The sequence below is a fragment of the Coptis chinensis genome, chromosome 4, assembly GCF_015680905.1.
Source record: "Coptis chinensis isolate HL-2020 chromosome 4, ASM1568090v1, whole genome shotgun sequence".
In the NCBI taxonomy this organism is placed as follows: domain Eukaryota; kingdom Viridiplantae; phylum Streptophyta; class Magnoliopsida; order Ranunculales; family Ranunculaceae; genus Coptis; species Coptis chinensis.
This window is the reverse complement of record NC_141459.1, coordinates 15,151,910-15,175,427: the sequence shown is the minus strand read 5'-3', so window position 1 is coordinate 15,175,427 and position 23,518 is coordinate 15,151,910. Positions and strand designations below refer to the sequence as shown.

The 23,518-nt window shown below is 37.1% G+C and overlaps 2 long non-coding RNA genes across 2 annotated transcripts; one reads left to right on the top strand and one right to left on the bottom strand.

Annotated features, from left to right (window-relative positions):
• Positions 1 to 4,570: 4,570 nt before the first annotated feature.
• On the bottom strand, positions 4,571 to 7,247 carry LOC147502124 (uncharacterized). The gene is made up of 2 exons (XR_015221605.1): positions 7,116 to 7,247; positions 4,571 to 5,085 (listed from the first exon to the last, which is right to left on the bottom strand). It is a non-coding gene; the product is annotated as an uncharacterized LOC147502124 (long non-coding RNA).
• On the top strand, positions 6,244 to 7,431 carry LOC147502123 (uncharacterized). Its single transcript, XR_015221604.1, has 3 exons — positions 6,244 to 6,530; positions 6,971 to 7,055; positions 7,150 to 7,431. It is a non-coding gene; the product is annotated as an uncharacterized LOC147502123 (long non-coding RNA).
• The last annotated feature ends 16,087 nt before the right edge of the window (positions 7,432 to 23,518 follow it).

The window sequence follows — 23,518 nt, the reverse complement described above, 5'->3', positions numbered from 1 at the left end:
TTTTTTTTTTTTTTTTTTTTTCTATTATTATTATTATTTAATTTTATATATATTTAATTAAAAAAGAGAATAAAAATAAGGGTGTTATAATATACACACCTTAAAGGAATCTCGTCTCGAGATTCTAGGAAAGAACGTAGATTAACCAAACAAACACTACACCGAACGATAATTTTTCAGAGAGTCTAGAGTTAAGAGATTATATCCCAACAACTAAGCTTCAAGAAATAATCTAAAACATGTCATCAAAATTAATTAAACATGTTATTTATAGCTTGCACCCAAAGGTCATAGTAAACAAATATCAAAGATGAGATATAAGTGTATACTCAAGTATACATACCTTAAAAGGAATACACATATACAATAATATATAACCTTACATGTGGACATACTTAAATTAAAACCATGTAATGAGAAACTCCACTTTATACGAAATTGCAGAAGACCAAAATCCAAAATGGGAACAAACAAACTTGAAAACAACAAGAAAACTTATAACCACAAAAACACTCCTACTACCCATTATCACAATCCGAGGATCACATAGACCTTCTCATTCTAGGCTAACCTAAGCTCTGATACCAAACAAAGTGAATATTTGAAATATAAATATCTCAAACATCACTCGGTTCAATTGTCTAAAAACCCAGGTTATGACGGGGTGGATACAACACATGTCAAAATCTAAAACCCACATCATAAAGAATCAACTTAACAACAAAATATCTCCAAACTTTCTCAACCATCACTTTATTAAAATACTATCTTCCGTTCAAAAAAATCATCAATATAACATTCTAAGAATAACAGGTCTTCAACATCGTATTTTCATGTCATATGAATAGGAAACTACGTTATTATATACTTCCAAAAGATCAGACCTAATAAAATAAACTCCCGGACTGCTCCAGAAACAAATCCAAATCAAACGCCGCGGTTCCACTGCCTTCCACCTATGTTCCCAAGAACACACCCACGTTGCCAAAACAAAGCAAACATGGGTCAGCAAAATGGAATTTGCTGGTATGAGTAGACTAACCACATAAAACAATATCATACTTTAATTATCCAAACAATCACTTTATATTTTCCCATAACTTAATCTTTTTTCAAATTGGAAGAATGTAGTTCCGTCATTTCAACCGGCATAGTTTCTTCCCAAGCAAGACTTCCATTCTATTAACTCATTATCATAACTCGTTTTAATAACTAGGTAACTGAATTAAAACTTACTGATATCTACTTCTGGATAAGGGTAGGACCGCATCCCTGCACAAAATATTATTTAAGTCCTACCCTCCTGTAAAGAAAGTTAGAAATTTTATATAATATATGTAGATATCCTATAGATATTAAAAAGTAAACCCAAGTACACTCACACAATCAAATCAATATAACTAACCCGCAAGGCGAATACCTTAGTTCCTCTTTAGGGCAGTCCAAACAATATGGTCATTCATGGCACATTCAATGAATACCCGAGTCATTCATGACACAGTCAATGAATACCCAATTATAACGCTAACGGGCCATTTATGACACATTCAATAAATGCCCACCTATCACATGACATCTTCAGTCATAAGTCTCATTTCCAAAACTTGATGCGTGGAGAGATATAAAAGGTTGCGGTAAATATTTTTACTCATTATTGAATTTTATTGCATATATTATTACAGAGAACGGAGGAGTATCTTGTTTCTTGTATTATTGTTTACGCGTTATTAATATATCGATGTCTAAGTGTCATAACGTCGTATATCATAAAAGCTGAAATATCACATAGTAGTTAATACACGTACACACGTATATAGAAGGGTCTTAGCCTAAAGACAAGCATGCTAATAGCCCTAGACCTATCCTAATAGACCTAATCTTAGTCAAGTCAAAGGTCAAATTAGGTCAACTGGTCAAAGTCAACCCAGGTTAAAAGTTAACTCTGGTCAAAGTCAACCCTGGTCAAAGTCAAAGTTAACATGCCAAGGGTCAACAGCAGTCAACCAGTCCCAAACTCTTCTAACCCAAAAGCCCAAAGTCTAAGGCCCAAAGTCAAAAACTAAAATCCAAATTGAAATTTCAAAAAATAAAACATTCAAGCCCACGTTTTTAGTTCGGCCCAAGCCCAAACCAAAACTAAAATCGCATTGTTCATCTTCCTCCTCACAGCGCCTCTCCCACCAGTCAACCACCACCAGCCTCCACTAATTCACCACTCCTCCCCACTATTGAACCCAACGGTTTTCCTCTCCACCAAAAACCAAACCTATCGGTACCCTAAAACTTCAATTCCATTATACTGTACAAGTCGCGATCGACCTGCTATTAATGGCTGCTCAGAGCTTCACACCACAGCTGTCCAAAGAATAAATAAAACAAAGGGGACTGTGTAAGTACCCTCCATTCTACATTCATATCACTACAGCACACGTGTCCACAACCCAGATCGTATCTCTACCAGCTCGTACCACACCATCAGGACGTAAGAACGACCCAGACTCAGATAGTCCCAAGTATCAAGTACAGCCATATATGGAAGCAAATGATCCATCACGATCCTGAAACTTAGCCAACGCACCAATAAAGGAGTCATTTACTTTGTAACATTAGAAGTAATGACAAATCATCACGATAGTACAAAATGTGGATCTACACTTGATAACGGCTTGTATCAAATAAGAAATGTCAGCTCAAACATCTATAAGTAGAGAGAGATGAACTACGTAAGACTTGATTTTCAAGTTTACCTAAGAAATTTGATACGTAGGCAACTTTTGTCCCAAGAAAAAGTGCAGCCATTCCCTATCAAACACAACATCAGGTCGTTGAACTCAAAATATACACCTCTACACAGTGCATGACAAAGCGAGAGTCCATTTTGCGCAAATACCATGCTCATTTATGTATTGCATTTGAGGTTCTTCGACCTTAGGTCATCCTTTGTCTGGGATGAAATTATCCATGTTAGGTATGGAGTGTAGGCTGTATCTTGGTTGCGGCTTTGCGTGGGGCAGGAACTCTTTACGACTGATGAAGACTTGGGAGCACCTTGCTATGATGGAGAAAGTGTTGGGGAAATTGCCACCAGACATGTTGGAAAGAGCTAACCTGCCTGCACTGAACTGACTGAAGTACATTAAATGGAGTACCTTGGACTGGCTGGGTAGCGATACTTCTAAGGAGAGGGTTGAAACAGTCGACAAGTTGTCTCGACTTAAAGATCTTCTAATGCATCAAAATTTTGTTGGCTCTGAAGGGGATCCTTTAGACCTTTTGGAAGGTCTCTTAACAGACAATCCATCTAACAGGATGACAGCTCGAAAGGCCTCTTGGCCACCCCTTTTTAGCCATTTCGGATGACCTTTTTTCAGGAAGATCATGAGTTTGAAGTTTGAACACTACTCTTTTAATGTATACTTCATGTTTCAGATTTGTTGTGTGAGCAGAATAAATTTGTTTAGCTAGCTTGATTCGATTGCCTACCCCCAACTCAACGCAAAGTCGGGATAGACAGGAGAAGGGATAAAGGGGATAGAACTATGCTCTTCAATTCCTTCAATCAATTAAGTTCAATTATATGTATATCGGAGATGATTCATATGTTAAGCAAAGCCACCAATAAATCACAATGTTTATCAATGCTTGATACCTGCTCTGCGAGTCCCCCTCGCTTCCTATGGGCGATCTATATTATTTTTACAAGGGTTTTGACCGTTATCTCGTGGTGAAATGTCCCAACTATCTTTTTATGTGTAAAGGGTTTTAAAGATTTGCTCCCCTATTTGAAAACAAAATTAGACTTGCCCCCCAAAATTCAAGAAAATTAGACTCCCCCCCCCCCAAACTCACACACTGTCTCAGTCAACGCATTTTGACTGTTATCTCGTGGTGAAATGTCTTGTGTATACATATTTTAGCAAATAAATATGTGACACGTGGTAATATCTTTTTAACGCTCGGGTATGGCCTTAGTGTGGGTAGGAAGTACTATAACACACTTTAAGTATCATACAGTGTAGGATACTCAGTCATGATATTTATATAAGGATATTCTTATTGTGAAGAAGCTCAAGTGACAAAATACCCGAGCGTTAAGCTTAAAGTGTAGGATACTCACAGCGCCAGGATACGTAAGATACTTTTCATTGTTCTTTAATCATCAACAAAATATTTGTATTTCTAGATTACGAAAAATCATCACACATGTCCCAACTCCTAACTACCCTTTTTAATCTCGTGGCTTCACAATGAGATTAAAAACATTTGAGACATTTCACCACGAGATATCGGTCAAAATGCGTTGACTGAGACGGTGTGTGAGTTTTTTTTTTGGGAATATAATTTCCCTGAATTTGGAGGGACAAGTCTAATTTTGTTTTCAAATAGGGGTGCAGATGTATAAAACCCAAATACCTAAAAATACCTAAAGAATAGATGTGATATTTCACTACGAGATAACGGTCAAAATTCGTTGATTGAGACAGTGCGTGAGTTTGGAGGGCAAATCTAATTTCTCTGAATTTGGAGGAAGAGGCAAATCAAATTTTATTTTCAAATAGGAGTCCAGATCTATAAAACCCATTTTACAAATATTCTTTGATTATTGATTCTGTAAAACAAACCGATGGAACCAGATATGCATGCCACAATATGAATAGCATAAGGTTCTTCACGACAATTCTTTGTCAATCAATCAACTTAATTAGGTAACAACTGATTAGAACTTATCCCTTTTTGACTCGTAGGGGACAAATGATCACACATTTTCACAGCTTAATTAGCATCTAATCTCTTGTGCTCAACTAAAAATTTCAAAGCTTCAAACATCAAATGGACCACTCACTCACTCAGAGTCTGAGAAATTCCAAGCAGCATGTTTGCTAACGCAGGAGTGACGCCTTTTGTTTCACTTTTGAGGTGGCACTGAACATGTGTGTGAAAGACTTCAAAGAGTAACGACAAGCACCTCAACTGCAGCATATGGTATTCATAAGTTCATAACTAATATAACGCAATCAATTGGACCCTAACCAGTAACCACTCCAATCACTGTGTTCCCTCAAAATGTAAACCTTGTGACCCACTCTGCATTCACATAAAAAGAAACGAAATGTAACTTTAAGAAATTTTACAGAATAGCAATGATATATATTAATAACAAGAATAAGTGGGCAGCTGCACGCATAGAGTTGGGCATTGGGGAGGTGAAGAATGGGCTCAAACAGGATGGGAGCCATGGTGGGTGGTTCGAGCTGGCCGGGGCTATGTTCCCATATGATTTGGACTTTTAACTACAAAGTAAAAAGTTCATAAGAAAATCGTCGTGATATACTGATATAAAGAACAAAATGCATACTGATTTATATTTCCACAACAAATTAGTCTAACAAGGGCTCTATCATATCCTATTTTAACATACTCGTACTCAAAGTGGCGGCGGACCCATGTAGAGGCCAGGTGGGGCGCAACCTGAACTGGGGACAAAAACTAAAGTACTTGTTTAGGCATCTTAAAAAAAAAAAAACACAAACAACTAACTATTCAGGTTCACTTAGGCACGAGGAGGAGGTTTGGTTTGCCCAGATGACTCTATTTATATATTCGATGCTATCATTTCTCGCCAGAAAATAGTGGACTAAGGTTTATTTTCTCCAGTATTTTTACAAAGTAAAACAAAAACTTTCATGCTCTAAAAGAAATTAAAAGAATTTTTGGAATGAGCATAACCCAAAATTGAATCGAAAAGAGGCAAAGTAAAAAACATCGTCTGTACAAGTCTGTAGTGGAGGTCATTCGGTCACTACCTCAAATAGGTTCCTCAATTCGGCCCCCATGGAAAAAATTTCTGGCTCCACCACTGTTTGTTCATACCATAACACACCACATTTTGATGTCCTACACAATGTTAATAATTTGAAACCATCCCAAGGGATCGGTTTACATGAAAAATGTATGGTGTTTGTGGTATAAAACAAGATGGAAGTATAGAATAATGGAACCGAGGATGGTACCGTACCGTCTCTAACCAAAATTCGAACAGAATACATAAATAAATGGAAATAGCTAGGGAAAATAGAGAAAAGCAAACCCAAAAAGAAATGAGGAAATGAGTAAATGACAGGAAAAAGAACAAACGAGAGGGATCTATTAAAAGGAAAAGCTGACTAACAAGAAATAAAAAGAAAAGAAACCGTCCATTCATTCTTACTGTTTGGTTAAAACACAACCTTTTTTCATTTTTCTAAGGCGGAAAGTGAAAAAAGACAAAGGGTTTAACCTTCTTAAAAACGTAATCACATCAATCTATATCCCTTCTTATGTATGTTGTAGTCGGTTTCCTGAACCTTCTTCTTTACAATATTCACTCCATACCTTAAAACACCTTGTTGTCCATTATATAAAGCCCGGAACCATCAACACCATATTCCTGTTTCTCCAAAGTTTAATTTGGTTGTTGAGTTTTCATCTTGTTTTCTCTTCCAAGATGAACGACCCCAAGTATGCTTACCCTTACCCTTACCCTGCTCAAGGTATATATGCATGTTTTATTTGTCCCTCAAATAATTGTTTCTTCCGTAGCTCTGTTTTATGTGTTCTGCTTCCATGTTCCATTTTTTCTTCCTGTGGGATGGGGCCCTAGATGTTGATAGTTGATAGTTGATACACAAATCTTTGGTTCATAATAATTTCATTTTATTTGTTTTGTTCAGTTTATACACTTTTGGAACTTTTAATTATTTGAATCTAATTGTTTGTGGGCATTTTTTTTTCGTTATAATTTTGTTTGTGGGCATTTTGCATATAATTTGCTTGTAAAATATATTTTAATATACCTGTTTTTTTCATGCTATATTATTCTTATATTTGAAACTGGTTTCGTAATATATTCTTCATTTTGTACATAATCTGGTTTGGAAAGCATATTGATATTGCTTCTTTAAGAAATAAGTTTTATTTTAAACTTTTATAGGTTATTATCAAGGACCTCCTGTGATGGCACCTCCTCAATATGCAGCTCCACCACCAAGAAGACAACCGGGGTTTCTTGAGGGATGGTATGTTGTTTTATAATTAATATTTTTATAGACTTTTCATACACAATTTATTTTCAATACCTTAGTTGGATATTCCTTTCTGTTTGAGATGCAGCCTTGCAGCTTTGTGTTGCTGCTGTCTCCTAGATGAGTGCTGTTGTGATCCCTCCATTATTTTCGTGGGCTGATCTTACAATCTTTGATATAGGTATCAATTTGTGATGTTTGAAGGTATTCCAAGTGAGATCTCCAAAATCAAAATCCTGGTGTAGCAGACTATATTATTTGGCCTTCTTGTCCATGATCTTGTATGTTGTAGTCTTAATAGAAATGTATTGTAAATCTTAATTTAGGTGTGCTGGTGTTCCTAAAATATATATTTTTATATTTTATTTGATTATCAAATGTCAGTAGGTAGGGCAGGGAATCGGGTTGGGTTTGACCCGAATCTGACCCGAACCAAACCCAAATAATTTGGGTCGGGTCGATTTTTGTATCCGTTTACTTATTTGGTTTGGGTTCGGATTTGTCGGATTTGGGTTCGGATATATTTTTTGGGATTTTTTTGAATTTTAAGTGTTATCCGATCGGGTTTGTCGGGTTCAGTCAGGTTCGGATATTAAATTTCAGATATAATTGGATTCGATATTATTAAACGATTTGGATTTAGATTTGGATATAGTCATATCAGACCTGAACCCGAACCCAAACCCCCTCTCCCCCCCCCCCACACAAAAACAAAACTACATCAAGAGTAAGATATTGCAACCTCTTATTACTCTTACCCTCTCTTATTACCCTCAAACACCACATTTTTTTGTTTTCTCAAACCCCACCCCACCCACCCCTTTAAATTTCAAGTCTCTAACAACAAACACAATTAAAAAAGTTGATTTCAATTTTAAAAAAATCAATTAAAAGACACATAGAATTTTTAAAAAAAAACATCACATGAGATTTCATTACATTACTCCACAAATATCAAATTTAATCGATAAAAGTTTGAAATATCCATAGTAATTGTGCTTTTATTTGATGTAATTGTGTTTTTTTTTTTTAAATTAAAATCAAATTCTATAAATTCCAAAAACATGTCACTAGATGCCCAAAGATCACTATATAGCGCACTGAATCAATATGGTAGAGTCGTTTTGGGATATGTCCAGCGACATAGTGGAGTTGGTTTGGAAATGTCTTCAATTTAGGTTTGGGGCGACATTGAGGCATCGGCTGGAAGCTAAGTGGTTTATGCGACCCAGCTAGGTCGTTTGGAGCAATTAGAACATGAAAAACAATGCTCTATATAAAGCTCATGGTGATATTGAACAAGAGCAAGTAATGCCAGCATCTTTATTGAGGAAAGCTCGAATCCTTCAATTTCCTTGAACATAAATATGAATATGAATTGACACTGAATGAGCTTGAGAATTGCAAGGAGATGGTCACTTCTTCGGTTCCTCCAATAAGAATCACTCGAAACAAAACTGAGCATGTGCAATTTTACCCTATTAAATTGTGCTTACACCTCATGGTTGTTGGTTCCAAATAACAACAACGTTTACAACCCAGTAATTCGAAGCAACATCGGATGATTAACAGCTTCAAACTTCTTTTCATGAGCAATCAAAACTGCAATAGTTGGATGAGTTAATTTACTAAATTAAATGTACCAACAAGAATCAAAATAGAAAAAATGGATACATGAGGAATTTTAGCACTTCCTTTACAGATGATCTTGAACTAGTTCTGGCATGCATCCCACAGGATATAGAAGTGGAGCTTCCTTACAGCCTAATTACAAGTACTTAATGGGGTCTGAAGATCTTTTGAGAGAGACTTTAAATTGCAAAAATAGATCTCTTCACCCGCATCCCCGTCAGAGACATTAACAAGGAAGACCACAAATAATCGGGATTGTAAATTTGTTGGTTTTGAGTTGGTTGAGTGCAGTGGCCATATGGAGATAGGTTTGAACTTTGAAGCACAAAGAGAAGAAGAAAAGTATGGAAAACTGGTTCTAACCGGTTACCCGATTTTATTTGGTCCTATTACTGCCGGACTCTAATTTGTGTTGGGCGGACTCCTAAAAAAAAATTATTATAAATATGCCATTGGTTTTTTTAAAAAACAATTATTATAAATTATCACCATTGATTAAAAAAAATGAATTTGAAACCCAAACTTAAACAAACAACCCGGTTGTTTTGGAATTCCCAACGACTTAATCACACCGTTTGGGACTTAGTCCAAATTGACACCGGTCAAGAGCTCAAAAAAGTAACTTTGAATTTTTTTCAAAAGTTCAAATCTAAACGACATGGCCACATCGTTTTGAACTAAAGTCCAAACGGTGTGACCATATCGTTAGAGACTTAGTCCAAACGGTGTGGCCATATCGTTGGGGATTTTTCTAAGTCCAAACGGTGTGACCATTTTTTATAAGTCGAATCCCAAAAACGACATGGCCATATCGTTTTGGACTCGATCGAATTATTGTGGCCATGTCGTTTGGGATTTGAACTTTGAAAAAAATTCAAAGTTCGGTTTTTTGGGCTCTTAACCGGTGTGGCGGGGTCGTTTGGACTAAGTCCCAAACGGTGTGGCCAAGTCGTTTGGGACTTAGTCCAAATGATCTAGCCGGGTCGTTTAAGTTTGGGGTTTCAAATTCAATTTTTTGGGAATCAATGACATACTTGTAATAATTGTTTTTTTTTTTTTTTATTTTTTGAAACCAATGACACACTTGTAATAATCGTATTTTTTGGGAGTCCGCCAAACACAAATTGGGGTCCGCAGTAACAAATACCTTTTATTTTAAGTTAGGTTTTTTTAGTGGGCCGCGAGGGGTGTATGAGACTCTATGTAGTGCCCTGCACAATTGCATAGAACCCTTAAATAAAAATAAAAATAAAATCCCAGTGTTTCTTACCTTTTGTAATAGTTACATCGGTTTGTTTCTAAAAAAAAATACGACGAGGCTTGTACGGCTAACCAACAATGTTTTATTGCATTCACTTTTGACACTTTTAATGTTTTTAGCATCACAATTTGTTAAGCTATATATTTAAACAAGTGTAGAAGGTTAATTAAACATGCAATTGCATAAGGTTATGGGCAATAATGTGATGAGATAGGCGCTACTGAGTTTGTTTTTTAGGGAGTGACTCTTAAAGACAAATTGGCCGAAAAATTCACTCTCAATACCACTTTTTTTTTAATCACTCTCAAGGACCAGGTAGATGAAAGGTCAAGTATACCCTTGATATGAAATAAAAAATAGCTCGGGTAGTTAAATTGTCAAGTATACCCCTATTGCAAAATAATAAACGGTCCGACTCAACTAAAACGATCCGATGTATGTTGTTTCGACCCCCACCTACGTGGCAAACGTCCATTGGTAGGAGTCTCCACTTTATTCGTTTAATCGGCGGGGCTAAAGCCCAATTTGCAATACCATGGATCAATGTATGCGGGCCCGTTAACTCATGTGTCTAAAACCTTAACCTTAGCCACATGGCTTGCCACTAATGTACATTGATTTATGTCCAGATTCATTTCTTATCAAAGAGATAATTATCAGTTGAGAGTTATATTCTATCACAATGACTCAAACTACAAGAATACTTGATCTACAAGGACTCTCTACTCTACCTATATAAATACCAAACTATTTTTCATTCAGAACTACGTTCTTGAGACTTGATCCCACCGATAATTTTGGTAACGTAGGCAACCGCAAGGTCTGATCTCATCATTCCCCGATCACCATCATTTTTCTAATTACTTTTATACGTTCTTCGCCTTTTTTATCAACACTTGGTGTTTTATCATATTTGGTCGAAACATAATTGGCGCCGTCATGTTCTTATACTACACCCTCGATCACGTTCTGCGAAAGTTATGACGCGTACTCGAAGAGCTCAAGGTCCCGATGATTATCGGCGATCATCATCACGAACATGATGGTCAAGGACAACTTAAGCCTATACCGACAAAGATAATACCTTCAAATCTTTGTCGTTCCACCAATGCGCCAAATTATTCAAATAGAGGTTATTGCTTCGACGATTCTCTAGTATCCGATCGCGGATAATGTAAGTCATATGTCTCGAGAAGCACTTCTTCAAAAGTTAAAGATCCGTCCAAGAAATAATTACTACTGAGCGCCATCTTAAACGACGCTCCACTATAGATGATGTTGTATCCAATCACACCACAACGTCACACACGCCAACGACATAATAGTGTGTGGGATCGTTTAAGTGGTGAGGATGAGATTCGCAATATTCGCAACAGCCATCAACAAGTTAAGAGTAATGGGCGACGAATTCCCCGACCTCCACCGAGAAATCTCCACCCACTTGGTCACGTTCTCGGTAGGCAAGGTACTGCTCATAATCGTCCGACTGCACCCCACGGTCCTACAAATTTTCGGCAAGTCCCGAGGAATTCAAATGGTGAACAGAATAATGATCGCACTCATGATCGTAACCATCAGTATGGTGAAACACTTCAGCAACGCGGTTCTTATCATTCCGAGCATTATCGTACTGAAAGCCCAACGTACCATCCACAATCATCTCGACACGGAAACGATGAATCTTCGCCGTTTTCTTCGCTCGTTTCGCTCCCCAGGCGCCATCGCGGACTATGATCATGATCCAACGATAATGGATCTAATGACTCCTCAACGTGTCGAGAAATGATTAAAAAGCTCTTACGGACGGCGATCCTTTGAATCGACACTAGAAAATCCGGCAGTTGAAGATGGTATTTTTGGACAAATTTTCCCTCGCCGTCCAAAGGGCTACTCATAACAAAGACTTCAAACAACCAGAGTTTGATCAATATGATGATGTCGAGGGTTGCCCTATGCTTCATGTGATTAATTTCACAAACAAACTGGTTTTATCGGGAGGTGTTGATGCTTTAAAATGCAAACTTTTCCCTTCTACATTAAAAGGGGAAGCGTTGGTATGGTTTAGCGAATTACCTCCGCGCTCTATTCGTCGATTCAAGGACTTAACTGAAAAGTTTTCAAGACGTTTTCATCATAATCTCAAACGTCCAAATGGAGTCCGAGTTCTTTTCAACATCAAACAACAACGTGAGGAAACTCTCCGTGAGTAGTTTTATCGCTGCGTTCCGCCTAAGCTGCGGTGAGATTTCGAGCAATCCGATCTAATGGTGGTTTACGGGCTTTTAAAGAAGCTATCTTGTTTGATAAAGATGGGTTATACAACTCTCTTGTTCGGGATATTCCATCTTCCGGCGTCGTTATACCGACAAGTTCAACAATTTATCAATGTTGAAGGCGACGGCTACCGCTTTCGAACTTCTCGTGACAAAGATAATAAAGGAAAGGATTTCAATGATCAGTGAAATAAAATGAAGAATCCGACTTTTGATCAACAAAGAACCCGGTAAGCCTTCAGATAAGAAAGAAGACTCCACGAATTTGGAAAGCCTTTTATCGATTTTTGAATTAACTCCGCAATACCAAATATGCGGTAGTTTACGACAAAATCAAGGATAAGAGTCTGCTCCTCCACTCCGCCATTTCCTTAGCGCGCGACACTAAATCAACTTTCGTGATAAATCATTATGGTGCAAATTTCATAATGATTATGGTCATCGAGACGGAGAATTGTCGGTCTTTTTATGGGAAGAATTGAAAAGCTTGTGCAGAATGGGAAACTTGATCAATATGTGCAGAAGAAAGTAACAACTCAAGCTTTAACTATCACTGATCACAATGTCATTAAGGTTGGACATGCCATCATTGATTCATTGTCCAATACTCAGCGGAAAACTGCTCGTCGTTCTAAAGTCAAATATCTGTCTAATTTGTACGAAGTTAACGGGATCAATTTCGTGGAAGGTTTTCGCACGGAGACTATTGAAGATGAACCATTATGTTTCACTGACCAAGATCTAATGGGTGTGCATGTTCCTCATTATGATGCTGTCGTGATAACTGCGTATATCAGCTGTATGCGTGTACAACGTATAATGATCGACACTGGTAGTTCAGCTAGCGTCATGTTTTCTAGGTGTTATCGCAGTATTCCTTTTATTGATAACTTGGTCACCCCTGAAAATGCGCCTATCGTTGGTTTTGATGGTACCGCTACTCATTCGTTGGAAAGGTGTCTCTCGGTCACTCTTATGCGAAAGGAAGTCAATATTGATTTCTTATTGATGGATTGTAAATCCCGCACAATGTCATCCTTGGTCGAGATTGGATTCATTATATGGAAGCTGTCGTCTCAACATATCATCAAGCCATCAAGTTCCCATTCAATAAAAGAGTCTGTAAGGTGCGCAGCGATCAACTGGCATCTCTAATTTGCCACGACAATGTTCTCGATGATTATAAGAAGTCTGAAGTTGTTGGACGAACTATTCTGAGTTCCAACGCCGTCAAATAGCAATTACAGCATCCGGGACCTTCAGTTTACTCTGCCAATAGAAATGTTGAAGGACCCCGACGATCGATCCACTTTTAGAAGTTCAAATTGGCCAACTCCCCGAAGAGACTACTTTTATTTCAAAAATAGAACTTCGGAAGAGGAGAGACAAGAGCTTATTTTGTTATTGGAAGAAAGAATAATCATGTGTTTGCTTGGCGAATAGAGCAAATGCACGGTATAGATCCTTCGGTGGCTTGTCATAAACTTCGACATTGATCCTAATGCAAAACCAGTTCGACAAAAGCCCCGGGATGGCCCCGATAGAAAGATGAAAGTGAAAGATCTAAATCGACCGTCTCTTTGTCATTAACTTTATAAGGCCCGTGACTTATCCAACATGGATGTCAAATGTTGTCGCGCCCTAAAAAGAACGGCAAATTACGTGTTTGTATCGATTTCACAAATCTCAATAAGGCTTGTCCGGTTCATCCATATCCATTGCCTCATTATATCTGAAATGGTCGATGCAACATCCGGTTTTCGCCAGTTTGTCTTTTTGGATGCTTATTCGGTTTATCATCGATTCCGTTATTCATTGAGGACCAAGAGTTCACTGCATTCATTACGGACCAAGGCATTTCTTTATTTACCGGTAATGCCTTTCGGTATGAAAAAACCGGAGCCACATATCAAAAAGCTAGTCAACACTATTTTTTTTTCTCGACCTACTTGGAAAGACAAATCGAAGCATACATCGGCGACATGGTTGTCAAATCTACGAAGCACCTGATCATCTTACTGATTTGCAAGCTGTTTTCGACAGACTCTCTAATGTCAACATGCGTTTGAATCCGGCTAAGTGTTCTTTCGGTTTATCATCTGGTAAATTCTTAGGATACATGATGACTAGACGCGGAATTGAAGCAAATCCGGATCAGATTCGAGCTGTCCTTGAAATGCCTTCTCCGACGTCAAAGAAAGAAATTCAACGACTTACAGGACGCTTGGCTGCCCTAAATCGATTTATCTCTCGGTATTCTTACGATCGATGCCGCCCTTTTTCCAAACATTGAAAGACGATCAATTTTGACGGAGGAATGTGAACTTGCATTTCGCCATTTGAAAGCATACTTAGTCCAACCTCCAGTTCTTGCCCGGTCCAAAGAACGGGCAGCCTATAGGTATTCAGCCATTTAGCCGCCAATCGATCATCGCGTAAGTGCCGCCTTATTTGTCAACGGTGGCGATGGGCGCCCTATATTCTTTGTTAGCAAGACTCTTACAAATGCTGAAACAAGATATTCTCGAGTGGAAAAATTGCATTGGCTTTGGTTCATCTTTGCCGGCGTCTTAAACCTTATTTCGAGGGACGAAGTCGTCAAAGTTTATCACGGAATATCCACTTCGCGAAAGCTTTTCGCAATGCTTTCGAGAATCAAGTCGCCTCGCAGAATGGGAAAGTTACCTTAGCGCTTATAGCATTGTGTTTGAAACTCGCACAGCTGAGAAAGGACAAACTTTGGCTTCGCTAATGGCTGATTTTCCAATTGAGGATATTCTTATGTCTGACGCGTTACTAGACGAAGAGAATGTCGTCGACAACACGCCATTACCTCTCAGGGATGATGATTTGCCAAACTTATCAGATGTCTCTGCTGATTGTTGGATTGTTTACACTGATGGTTCGCATAATAAATATGGCTCCGGTATTGGGTGTGTAATCTTGCAACCGAATGGAGAAAAAATTGAGAAGTCAGTCCGTTTGGGTTTTGACGCTTCAAATAATGAGGCCGAGTACGAAGCTGTCATTTGCGGCTTGCGCACTGCTCTTCACTTGGGGGCGACTAAGCTACAATTATTCACAGATTCTAAGTTAGTCGCTAGCCGGTTTGGTGGATCATTATGCGCTTTCGTGGACGATAGAATGGCGGCTTATGTGGACTTAATTCATCGGATTGCTTTCGAAATTTTGATTCTATCTATTAATGCGGCGTCCGGCGTCATGACGTCGCGACATGCGGATTCTCTTGCTTATTTATCCGCGGCAGTTAAGTCAGATAAGCCTCGCCAGATAACCATTGAATTTCAAAAGGAACCGAGTATCGATCTGTCCATCGAGGATGTGCGCGATATGTACATCACTCAGAGTTGTTTTTTCATCAAGACATTTTCTGAGGAATCACGTTATGCCAATTTGATATCTCCCATCTTTTACTTCGGAAACGCCAAAGCGTGATCTTGATAATCAAGCTATCATTGCAGAGAAAACGCTTGATCCACAACTTATGCTATCAGATGACCACAATGATCCTATCAATGATATTGTCTCGGTCCATACCGACGACGATCATGAAGCTGACAATGCTCCAGAGGTTCCTGATATAGAGCTAAGTTTTCCACTTACACCTTGTGACGAAGATGATTGGCGTCTTCCTTATATCACATATTTACATGATCACATCTTGCCTCCCGATCATAAAGTGAGTGATGATCGTGTTAAACGCGATGCTTGGAAATATTGTCTCATATCGACTTGAACGATTACATTGCAACTTTATCGCCAAAGGCACAAATCTTAACCCTATGCCCGTTGTCTCAAAAGGCGAAGGTTTGCTCGCCCTGGCGGAAATTCATTCAGGCCTATGTGGGAACCACTCCGGCGAAAGTCTCGCCATAGAGCAATGACACAAAGGATACCGGTGGCGTACATGCAAAAGGATGCTAAAAGCGTTGTCCGAGAAGTGTGTTCCTTGTCGAAATATGCTAACATGGGAAATCTTCCAAAGAAAACTTCATCCAATTTTGAGCCCTTGGCGTTTGCAAAGTGGGGTCTTGACATCGTCGGTCCTCTTCCAAAAGCTCCCGGCAAAGTGTTCGTTTCTTACTTTCGCCGCGAATTATTTTATTTTACCAAGTTGAAGCTATGCCCTTAGCCCGGATCCATGCTTCGGATGTTAAAAATTCTTATGGCGAGACATTGTTTGTCGTTTGGTATTCCAACATCATTGACTTCCGACAATGGCAAACAATTTGATCTTTGAAGAAATTCGACAATTTTGTTCGACTTTGAAGATTAATCACAATTTCGGCACCATACCATCCTCAAGCTAATGGACAAGCTACTACTAACAAATCCATTCTTGCAATACTCAGCGGCGCCTTCAATGTGGCCAAAGGAAATTGGGTTAAGGAACTTCCTCGGTTATGTGGGCTTATCGAACCACACCTAAGCATTCAACCGGATTTTCTCCGTTTAATCTTGCTTTTACGGTGCACGGAAGCGGTCTTGCCTCTGAGTTGATGACACCAACCACACGAACTTCTAACGTGGAATTGGAGTCGAATGATCAAGCACTTGCTCGAAGCCAAAGCCTTGATAGATGAGACAAGAGATGTTGGTCTTCAGCGGTTAATTAAGTTATCAAGTCGATATGAAACGAAAATATGATAAGAAAGTTAAGCCTTAAAGTATTTGAGAAAGATGATAGGGTACTCTGTCGAAAGACGAGGTTGATAGATTCCGGTAAATTTGGAGAAAACTGGACAGGTCCATACATCATAGATCGCCCTGCCACTAAAGGATCTTATTTTCTCCGAGATTTAGATGGGAATGTTCTCGATAAGCCGGGAATCGCGTTTCATCTCGCGCAAGTTCTATAAGTAGATTTTTAGTTGTGTTTTTCCGTTATCACGGAGAAATAAAATAATACAATATTTAGTTTGTTACCAGTTCAGGCATGTATTTTCCGTTGTTATCTTTGCATTTTTTAAGACTCGGTAATCAATAAAGAAGCAGTTATTTCATTTCGGGTTCAATGGTATGATTTTGGTTTTAGCGAACCTTATAATCGCATTTTTTAAAATCTGGCGAAGAAGTTACGCGTTTAGCTTTGTCGATCTAAGTTTGAGCGGCTTTTACGCTTTCGCTTAGTCGTTACTATCGCTACGATAAAAAATCGGCGAAAATTACCACGCGTTTAATTTCGTCGATCTAAAGATGAACGCTTTTACGGCTCACTTAGTCGTTACTATCGCTACGACAAAATCGGCCGAAATTACCACGTTTAATTTTGTCGATGGGTCTAAGATGAACGCTTTTACGCCGCTTAGTCGTTATTATCGCTATTTACAAAATCGTGAAATTACCACGTTTAATTTAAAATTGATTCTGAAACGCTTTTACGCTTTCGCTTAGTCGTTATTATCGCTATTTATTAAAATCGACGAAATTACCCACGTTTAATTTCCGCAGATGGGTCTAAGATGAACGCTTTTACGCCGCTTAGTCGTTAATCGCTACAACAAAATCGGCAAAATTACCACGTTTAATTTCACGATTCTAAATTCGAACGCGGCTTTACGCCGCTTAGTCGTTACTATCACTACAACATAATCCGCGAAATTACCACGTTTAATTTAGTCAAGTCCTACGATTTTACTTTTACATTAGTCGCTACTATCGCTATCGATGATAAAATCGTGAAATTAATTACCACGTTTAATTTCGTCGATGGGAACTAGAATGCTTTTACGGATTCGCAGTCGTTATTATCGCTCGACAAAATCGTGCCAAATTACCAAACCAAATTTCTACTAGTCTAAGTTGAACGCTTTTACGCCGCTTAGTCGATTATTATTATCGCTACAACAAAATCGGCGAACTTCCCACATTTAATTTCGAAATATCAATTGAACGATTTTACGCCGCAAATCACGGTTACTTGTTATTATGTCAACATCGATGGCGTGCACCGCTTCGTTTAAATCGGTTTTAACGGACCATTTTTTCGCTCAATCTAATTTTGCAAGCTTAAAGTTAGCATTGGGGGGTTTCATTCTATTTTCGTGTCATCTATATAAATCAACAACATTGTCGGTTTTACCGGGGTATGTTATCGAGACATCGCAACTATATTCAATTGCCAAAACATACTTTATTTTTATTTACATCAACAACATTTTTTAGCTCTTTGACATTACATTCACACAATCACATAATCATTGGTTTGGGAAAAGCCAATGGTTCCTTATCACCCACAATTATACAACTTCGTACAACTCTTTCCGTTTCAAAGCGAAACTATATATGCCACAATTATTTTTTCTAAGGCATTGTTCCGATATCTTTATCATGAAAAATTTCCGAGCAAACAATTTCAACAACTTCATGCCGATTTTTCTGAGCGAATCTTCCGGGGGAATCTTTCCGAAGTTAAACTTTCCGACAAATTTATTTTTTTTCTAAGACATTGAGCCGATCTTTCTCAACGAAACTTCTTTTCGATTCTTTCATTCTTCTATAAGACATTAATTGACACCTTGTTACGCAAAAATATTTTCTCCGTCGACTAGTTGTGAATATATTTTGCTCGTACTACAATCAAACTAAGATTCTCCGTAAGGCAAAAATTCGCATTACGTTAACTTTTCCACATTGAAAAATTATCTTCACCTCTTATTTATTTTTTTTTTGGCATTGAGATCATGCGGAGTGAAACTTTTCTTCAGTCAATATTTTCGTGAATTTCTGTCTCAAGTCGTATCACTGTTTCTACCGCAAATCGACAAGAATAAACTTTTTCCAGTTTTTCGGACTTAACCAAAATTTTACAATAACAATTTTAAAAAAAATACTAACATATCTGAACTAAAACGCTTTGTTATATTCTCCGCGACTTTTCTCCGTTTTCTTCGTCTCTTCTTGACAAAATTTAAGTTTTATCGAAACTCAATAATTTAAGTTTAATATCCTAGCCGATCCAATTTGAAGCTACTTTCGATCCCGAAGCTAGATTATGCCGAAATGGCCTCGTGTATGTATTCATTATATCTCACCTTTCTTTCCACCTTATCAAATCTACGAAGACAAATCTTCTTCTTCTCGATTATATTTAACATAACTATCAAATTAAAATCTACCTGAAAAACTAAAAAAAAACGAATTAATTAAAACACAAAACCGGTTTCCATATTGAAGAAGGGCAGGTATGGTGCCCCTCCTTTTCTGGAGATGCACTATATCGTGTTTGATTGTTTCACTTTTCACTTTTGAAAAACGCCAACACAGCGTCTTCTTCCTCATTCTTTTCAGTCCAGAGGTTCCACATAGTTCAAAACGGCAAGCTCTCAACAACACAAGGTTTACACTGTTGCATCAAGCCATAACAGCCACACTGGGAGAACCAAACCCACAACACCCCACAACACAACCCACTGTGAATGAATCAAATAAACTTTCTTCTTTCTTCCCATTAATAATAAGATTAGAAAGAGAGAGAGAGAACAAAATAATTTTTTAAAATCAAAATGGCAAAGGGAGAAAATCTGTTGGCTATAAAACGTTTAGATGAAGTCGATCGATGTTGGCGATGTATTCAACTTTTTGTAGTCGCAAACCCTTTGTCAACTTTATACACAAGCTATTAATCAACAGAAGTTGGCTTTTCAAGCCGGGGAAAGACATGCACTGGAAAAACTATATGAATGGATCTTGAGGCAGCAGGAGGAAAGTTCAAGAGTGACAACATCTGATATTTTTTCTTATTTGCAGAACGAGCTTGACTATGATGGTAAGAGAACATACCTGGCTAGTCAAAGCGACGACCGAACAAGCTTCAAAGCTTCTCTTGCCTACGTCTGTTCTGTGGGATGAGCATAAAGTGTTTTTTTTATGGATTGGGATATACGCCCCAAAGACTTATATATTGATTTGGCGGGTTTTCCAATCTTTGGTGGGATTCTTCTCCGACTCCAACTTCATCTCTACTCTCAATTCTTATCTCTTCCGAACACGTTGAGTCCAATTCATATTTAACTAGCTATTATTTTTTTTATTACTAAACTGCCCCTACGTTTAATTTGTAACGGTATAATCCAAGTATCGCTATTCTTAGTCCAAACGGTGTCGTATCATTGGGGATTTTTCAAATTCCAAACGGTGTGACCATTTTTAAATATTAACGCGTTGACATCGCTTTGGACTCACCATTTTTCGCAATCGATTTCTTTTTTAAATTTTATTTTTTTCGTGCATATTTTTTTCTATGCATTTTCCCAAACGCCATCTTTTATTTAATTATATTGCGTTTCATATCGCTTAGTTTGACATTTTTTCGTTCAATGGCATAATTCCGCGATTTTTTTTTTTTTTTTGAAACCAATGACAATTTTCCTATCATTTCCTTTTTGGAGTCCGCGACAAATTGGGGTCCGTTATAATTACTGCTCATTTTTTTTCTTCTTTGCCATATGAACTTTGTAGTGCCCAAAGACAATTGCATAGAACCCTTAAATAAAAATAAAAATAAAATTGGTAGGAGTCTCCACTTTTGTAATAGTTTAATCGGCGTTTCTAAAAAAAAGCCCGATTTGCAATACCATGGATCAATGTTTTATTGCCATTAACTTTTGACACTTTTAATGTTTTAATCCAATTTGTTAAGCATATATTTAAACAAATGTAGAAGGTTGATTTAACATGCAATTCATTTCTTATCAAAGAGATAATTATCGGTTGAGAGTTATATTCTTTAGGACAATGACTCAAACTACAAAATACTTGATCTAAAAAAACTCTACCTATATAAATACCAAACTATTTTTCATTCAACTACGTTCTTGAGACTTGATCCCACTATAATTTTAATAAATAAAAAAAAAAATAGCTTCGGGTAGATAAATTGTCAATCATTCCCCGATCACCATCATTTTTCTAATTATTTTATAAACGGTCTTTTATCAACACTTGGTGTTTTGATCATATTTGTATATGGTCATTGTTCATACCTATTTGGAGTACTGCAACATATGCTATGAACAATCAATGTTCATAGCAACATAATGTATAATCAATAAGAACACCTATTATATTAGAGTATGAACAATAATTGTCCATACCTATTTGGGGTATCTATGAACAATTACTGTTCATACATCAACACTATTCATACTTCAAACATGAGCTATGAACAGTCAATGTTCATACTTCAACAGGAGCTATGCACAATCACTATTCATACATCAACACTGGCTTGTCCATACTTCAAATATGAGCTATGAACAATCAATGTTCATACCTATTTGAAGTGAGTTATGAACAATTACTGTTCATACCTCAACATAATATATGATTAGTAAGAACACTTATTGGAGTATGAATAATATTAACAATCATTGTTCACACAAAAACATAGTGTATGAGGTATGTTCACCTATTTGGGTATGACCAATCACCAAATTTCTCTGCTTTATAAATATAACACAAAGGGGTGAAACTAATATTTAAAAAATAAATAAAGGTAAAACTGGTATTTTTTTTAAAAAAAAAGTAAACAGGCCAGGCCAACTTATTTTGTCCTTGAGGGTTACTAAAATTGAACTCGTGGGTTACTTAATGCTGGAATTTGTCCTTGTGAGTTATTAAAAAAAGACAGTGTCTTCTAGAGTTGTTTTGGACTGAAATTGGTCCTCTAGACTCTTTTTTTATTTGTTTTTAGAACAATAGGTTTCGCTATCAGAATGGACAATCAGTGCAACTTGTAGCGTGTTAGTTGTCTTTCAAATGTAATTTATTTATATATCAATAACTATTATTGTTATTTTTTCAGAATATAATTGAGCAAGAACGTTATGTCTCTTCACTATCTCAAAATTGTTTCTTGCCAAAAGATATTTAGCACATTTAGTTTGACAAGCCACCAAAAGTTGTGGTAGGAATATAATTAGGTGTCTTAATGGTTTGGACTTTGATATGTTATATATATTTACAAAAATCGAATAAATAATATAAATATATATAAAAGTCTCTGAATTGATATGTTACCATTTCAAAACTGATTTTTAAAACGGTAAAAGTTTTTCTGATTTTTAGCGATTTTTTCTGATTTTTTTTTTTTTTTTTATTTTTTTTATGATAGATAGCTTTCTATTAATTTTTTTAATATTTTACTTTCTAAATTACAATTATTTGGAGAATATCATAAGATATAACAAGACTTTACATATATATTTGTAAATTTTGAATTTGATATATGCTCGAAGTAGCCCTGACATGATGCACAATCACACACTGCATACTATTTTATGTTTTAATTATTTATGGTTTTCTCAATTTTTTTCTGATTTTTTTAACAAATTTGTACGAATTAACGATTTCTTCTTTGCCGAATTGATGTCGAATTCCGAATTTGTGACTATGCTTTGGACAAAAAGTGTGTGGTGGATTGGTGGTTCATGACAGTACTAAAGTCAAAGGAATAATCTGAATCACAGAATTCCGCCCGAATATTTAGTTTTTTCAAGAAATCAGAATAACACTGTTGTATTAGTCAAAAAACATAAATTCTGAAATTGAATCTAAATATTGTGAAATTTGGGCCGGAATTCTGGACATTCCAAAATTCTGAACTACGCTGACATCTAGTACCAATCAGAATAAGGCTATTGTTCCTATCGAAAAAAAATCTTATAAAAAAAAGAAGGTATTCGTTACTGCCGGACCCCATATTGTGTTGGGCAGACCCCAAAAACAAAAATAATTATTATAAATGTGTCATTGGCCCCAAAAGTTATTTTGTGTTGGGCACCTCCCAAACCAACCTGAATTTCACTTGTTGCAACCTTTTCAGCCATTCTTTTCTCTTCTATTCTCTTAGCCTCCACCATCCTAAATCTTAAACCATAAAGAAAACTATATCCTAACACTAACACTAAACACTAGGGCTGAATATGCATGTGTATAGGGCTGAATATATGGCTGAATTAGAAAATTCGAACACCCTAGGCTTAAACGACCCGGCTAGGTCATTCGTTATGCACACCGGCCAAACGGTCTGGTCACACCGTTTGGACTGAGTCAAAACGATATGTTGATGTCGTTTGGGATTTGGACTTAGAAAAAAACTTACGTTTGTGGTCACACCGTTTGAAGTCCTCAACGATATGGCCACACCGTTTGGGATTTGAACTTGGAAAAAACATAAAATTTTGTTTTTTGGCCTCTTTACCGATGTGTCCATGTCGTTTGGGACTTAGTCTAAACGATGTGGCCATGTTGTTTGAACTGAAATTTGG